This window comes from Arachis hypogaea, chromosome 19, assembly GCF_003086295.3.
Source record: "Arachis hypogaea cultivar Tifrunner chromosome 19, arahy.Tifrunner.gnm2.J5K5, whole genome shotgun sequence".
NCBI classification, from domain to species: domain Eukaryota; kingdom Viridiplantae; phylum Streptophyta; class Magnoliopsida; order Fabales; family Fabaceae; genus Arachis; species Arachis hypogaea.
This window is the reverse complement of record NC_092054.1, coordinates 98352298-98358234: the sequence shown is the minus strand read 5'-3', so window position 1 is coordinate 98358234 and position 5937 is coordinate 98352298. Positions and strand designations below refer to the sequence as shown.

The 5937-nt window shown below is 40.3% G+C and overlaps 1 non-coding gene across 1 annotated transcript; it reads left to right on the top strand.

Moving 5' to 3' along the window:
• The first annotated feature begins 5040 nt into the window (after positions 1 to 5040).
• On the top strand, positions 5041 to 5148 carry LOC112780970 (small nucleolar RNA R71). Its single transcript, XR_003191773.1, has one exon. It is a non-coding gene; the product is annotated as a small nucleolar RNA R71 (small nucleolar RNA).
• The last annotated feature ends 789 nt before the right edge of the window (positions 5149 to 5937 follow it).

The window sequence follows — 5937 nt, the reverse complement described above, 5'->3', positions numbered from 1 at the left end:
AATCACAGAAAAACACACAAACTCATAGTAAAGTCCAGAAATGTAATTTTTAATTAAAAACTAATAAAAATATACTAAAAACTAACTAAATCATACTAAAAACTATGTTAAAATAATGCCAAAAAGCGTATAAATTATCCGCTCATCACAACACCAAACTTAAATTGTTGCTTGTCCCAAGCAACTAAAAATCAAATAGGATAAAAAGAAGAGAATATACTATAAATTCCAAAATATCAATGAAACTTAGCTCCAATAAGATGAGCAGGACTAGTAGCTTTTTGCCTCTTAAATAGTTTTGGCATCTCGCTTTATCCATTGAAGTTCTGAATGATTGGCATCTATAGGAACTCAGAGTTCAGATAGTGTTATTGATTCTCCTAGTTCAGTATGTTGATTTTTGAACACAGTTACTTTATGAGTCTTGGCCGTGGCCCTCAGCACTTTGTTTTCCAGTATTAACACATGATACATAAATGCCACAGACACATAACTGGGTGAACCTTTTCAGATTGTGACTAGCTTTGCTAAAGTCCCCAATTAGAGGTGTCCAGGGTTCTTAAGCACATTCTTTCTTTTGCTTTGGACCTTGACTTTAACCGCTCAGTCTTAAGTTTTCATTTGACACCTTCACGCCACAAGCACATGGTTAGGGACAGCTTGGTTTAGCCGCTTAGGCCAGGATTTTATTCCTTTAGGCCCTCCTATCCACTGATGCTCAAAACCTTGGATCCTTTTTATTTACCATTGCCTTTTGGTTTTAAGGGCTATTGGCTTTTTGCTCTTGCCTTTTGGTTTAAAGAGCTTTTGGCTTTTTCTGCTTGCTTTTTCTTTTTCTTTTTCTCTTTTTTTTTCGCATTTTTTTCTGCAAGCTTTTGTATTCACTGCTTTTTCTTGCTTCAAGAATCAATTTTATGATTTTTCAGATTATCAAATAATATTTCTCCTTTTTCTTTATTCTTCAAGAGCCAACATATTTAACATTCAGTAAACATCAACTTCAAAAGACATATGCACTGTTCAAGCATTCATTCAGAAAACAAAAAGTATTGTCACCACATCAAAATAATTAAACTAGTTTCAAGGATGAATTCGAAACCATGTACTTCTTGTTCTTTTGTAATTAAAACAGTTTTCATTTAAGAGAGGTGATGGATTCATATTCATAACTTTAAGGCATAGACACTTAGACACTATTGATCATGTAATAAGACACAAATATAAATAAAACATAAAGCTTAAAAATAAAAAAATAGGAAAATAATTAAACAAGGAAATTAAGGAATAAGTCCACCTTAGTGAGGGTGACGTCTTCCTCTTCTTGAAGAACCAATGGTGCTCTTGAGCTCCTCTATGTCTCTTCCTTGTCTTTCTTGCTTCTCCCTCATAGCTCTTTGATCTTCTCTAATTTCATGGAGGATGATGGAGTGCTCTTGGTGCTCCACCCTTAGTTGTCCCATATTAGAACTTAATTCTCCTAGGGAAGTGTTGATTTGTTCCCAATAATTCTGTGGAGGAAAGTGCATCCCCTGAGGCATCTCAGGGATTTCATGGTGAGGAATTTCCTCATGCTCATGCTGAGGTCCATGATCTCTTGTTTGCTCCATCCTTTTCCTAGTGATGGGCTTATCCTCTTCAATGAGGATATCTCCCTCTATGTCAATTCCAGCTGAATTGCAGAGGTGGCATATGAGGTGAGGAAAGGCTAACCTTGCCCAAGTGGAGGACTTGTCAGCCACCTTGTAAAGTTCTTGAGGTATAATCTCATGAACTTCTACCTCCTCTCCAATCATGATACTATGGATCATGATGGCCCAGTCTATAGTAACTTCAGACCGGTTACTAGTAGGAATGATTGAGCGTTGAATGAAATCTAGCCATCCCCTAGCCACTGGTTTGAGGTAATGCCTTCTTAGTTGAACCGGCTTGCCTCTTGAGTCAATTTTCCATTGAGCTCCTTCCTCACATATGTCTATGAGGACTTGGTCCAACCTTTGATCAAAGTTGACCCTTCTTGTGTAGGGGCGTGCGTTCTCTTCCATCATTGGCATGTTGAACGCTAGCCTTACATTTTCCGGACTGAAATCTAAGTATTTCCCCCGAACCATGGTAAGCCAATGCTTTGGATTCGGGTTCACACTTTGATCATGGTTCCTTGTGATCCATGCGTTTGCATAGAACTCTTGAACCATTAGGATCCCGACTTGTTGAATGGGGTTGGTGAGAACTTCCCAACCTCTTCTTTGAATCTCAAGTCGGATCTCCAGATACTCATTCCTTTTGAGCTTGAAAGGAACCTCAGGGATCCCTTTCTTCTTGGCCACAACTTCATAGAAGTGGTCTTGATGGACCTTAGAGATGAATCTCTCCATCTCCCATGACTCAGAAGTGGAAGCAATTGCCTTCCCTTTCCTCTTTCTAGAGGTTTCTCTAGCCTTAGGTACCATGAATGGTTATGAAAAAACAAAAAGCTATGCTTTTATCACACCAAACTTAAAATGGTTGCTCGTCCCCGAGCAAAAGAAGAAAGAAAAAAGTAGAAGTAGAAGAAAAATGGAGGAAAGGGAGAGAGAGATGGTTTCGGCCAAGGGAAAGAAGAGAGGGTTTTGTTGTATGAAAATGAAGAGGGAATGAGGGGTTTATATAGGAGAGGGGAGGGGTTTAGGGTTCGGCCATTTAGGGTTGTGTTTGGGAGGGAAATTATTTTGAATTCAAAGGTAGGTGGGGTTTTTGGGGAAGAGAGGATGGATGTGATTGGTGAAGGGGTGAGAAGAAGTAGGTGGGGATCCTGTGGGGTCCACAGATCCGAAAGAAATCCTGTGGGGTCCACAGATCCTGAGGTGTTTGAGGATTTCTCATCCCTACACCTTTTAGACGTGTAAAACATCCCATATATGCAATCCTGGCGTTTAACGCCAGACTGCAGCATGTTTCTGGCGTTAAACGCCACTTCCTTGCTTGTTTTGGGCGTTCAACACCAGTCCATAGCATGTTTCTGGTGTTGAACGCCAGTATGGTGCATGTTTCTGGCGTTAAACACCAGTCTGATGCTTGCTTCTGGCGTTTAAGGCCAGCTTTCCTCTGAGTGCAATCCTGGCATTTAAACGCCAGACTGCTACTTGTTTCTGGCGTTTAATGCCAGTTTCATGTTCTGTTTTGGCGTTAAACGCCAGCCAGATGCTCCTTACTGGCGTTTAAACGCCAGTAAGCCCTTCCTCCAGGGTGTGCTGTTTTCAATGCTATTTTTCATTCTGTTTTTGATTTTTCAGTAGTTTTTGTGACCCTACATGATCATCAACCTAATGAAACATGAAATAACAAAGAGAAAATAAAAAATGATTAAATAACATTGGGTTACCTCCCAACAAGTGCTTCTTTAATGTCAATAGCTTGACAGTGAGCTCTCATGGAGCCTCACAGATATTCAGAGCAAGGTTGGAACCTCCCAACACCAAACTTAGAGTTTGACTGTGGGGGCTTTGGTTGACTCTGCAGGGAGAGAAGCTTTTCATGGTTCCTCTCCATGGTTACAGAAGGAGATCCTTGAGTTTTAAACACAAGGTAGTCCTCATTCAGTTGAAGGACCAACTCTCCTCTGTCCACATCAATCACAGCCCTTGCTGTGGCTAGGAAGGGTCTTCCAAGGATGATGGATTCATCCTTATCCTTCCCAGTGTCTAGGATTATGAAATCAGCAGGGATGTAAAGGCCTTCAACCTTTACTAACACATCCTCTACTAGTCCATAAGCCTGTTTTCTTGAGTTATCTGCCATCTCTAATGAGAATTTGGCTGCCTGTACCTCAAGGATTCCCAGTTTCTCCATTACAGAGAGTGGCATGAGGTTTATCCCTGATCTAAGGTCACATAGAGCCTTCTTAAAGGTCATGGTGCCTATGGTACAAGGTATTAAGAACTTTCCAGGATCCTATTTCTTCTGAGGCAATCTCAGTTGATCCAGATCACTTAGTTCATTGGTGAGCAAGGGAGGTTCATCTTCCCAAGTCTCATTACCAAATAATTTGGCATTCAGCTTCATGATTGCACCAAGGTACTTGGCAACTTGCTCTTCAGTAACATCTTCATTCTCTTCAGAAGAAGAATACTCATCAGAGCTCATGAATGGCATAAGGAGGTTCAATGGAATCTCTATGGTCTCTAGATAAGTCTTAAATTCCTTTGGTTCCTCAAAGGGAAACTCCTTATTGATCTCTGGACGTCCCAGGAGGTCTTCCTCACTGGGATTCACGTCCTCTCCCTCCCTTGTAGGTTCGGCCATGATGATCAGTTCAATGGCCTTGCACTCTCCTTTTGGATTTTCTTCTGTATTGCTTGGGAGAGTACTAGGAGGCGTTTCAGTGATTCTTTTACTCAGCTAGCCCACTTGTGCTTCGAAATTTCTAATGGAGGACCTTGTTTCATTCCTGAAACTTAGAGTGGCCTTAGATAGATCAGAGACTATGTTTGCCAAGCTAGATGGGGTCTGCTCAGAACTCTCTGTCTATTGCTGAGTGGATGATGGAAAAGGCTTCCTATTACTAAACCTGTTTCTTCCACCATTATTAAAGCCTTGTTGAGGCTTTTGTTGATCCTTCCATGAGAGATTTGGGTGATTTTTTCATAAGGGATTATAAGTGTTTCCATACGGTTCACCCATGTAATTAACCTTTGTTGTTGCAGGGTTCTCAGGATCATAAGCTTCTTCTTCAGAAGATGCCTCTTGAGTACTGTTGGATGCAGCTTGCATTCCATTCAGACTCTGAGAAATCATATTGACTTGCTGAGTCAATATTTTATTCTGAGCCAATATGGCATTCAGAGTATCAATTTCAAGAACTCCCTTCCTCATAGGCATCCCATTATTCACAGGATTCCTTTCAGAAGTGTACATGAACTGATTATTTGCAACCATGTTAATGAGTTCTTGAGCTTCTGCAGGCATTTTCTTTAGGTGAATGAAACCACCTGCAGAATGGTCCAATGACATCTTTGATAGTTCAGATAGACCATCATAGAATATATCCGGAATGGTCCATTCTGAAAGCATGTCAGAAGGACACTTTTTGGTCAGTTGCTTATATCTCTCCCAAGCTTCATAGAGGGATTCACCTTCTTTCTGTCTGAAGGTTTGAACATCCACTCTAAGCTTACTAAGCTTTTGAGGAGGAAAGAACTTGGCTAAGAAAGCCGTGACCAGCTTATCCCAAGAGTTTAGGCTATCTTTAGGTTGAGAGTCCAACCATACTCTAGCTCTGTCTCTTACAGCAAACGGGAAAAGCATAAGCCTGTAGACCTCGGGATCAACCCCATTGGTCTTAACAATATCACAGATCTGCAAGAATTCAGTCAAGAACTGAAAAGGATCTTCAGATGGAAGTCCATGAAACTTGCAGTTCTGTTGCATCAAAGAAACTAATTGAGGTTTAAGCTCAAAATTGTTTGCTCCAATGGCAGGGATTGAGATGCTTCTTCCATGTTAATTGGAATTAGGTGCAGTGAAGTCACCAAGCATCTTCCTTGCATTGTTATTATTTTCGGCCATGTCTCCTTCTTTTTCAAAAATTTCTGTCAGATTTTCTCCAGAGAGTTGTGCTTTAGCTTCCCTTAGCTTCCTCTTCAGAGTCCTTTCAGGTTCAGGATCAGCTTCAACAAGAATATTCTTATCCTTGTTCCTGCTCATATGAAAAAGAAGAGAACAGAAAATAATAGGGATCCTCTTTGCCTCAGTAGAGAGAGGTTCCTTTATGTGAGTAGAAGAAGAGAAGAATATGAGAAGGAGAAGAGAAAAACTCGAACACAGAGAGGGAGATGGGGTTCGAATTTTGAGTGGAAGAGAAGTGTTAGTAGATGAATAAATAAATAGAAGGAGATTAAAGATAAGAAAGGAATTCAAAAATTAAACAAAATAAGATAAGAATATTTTAAAATTAAATTTAAA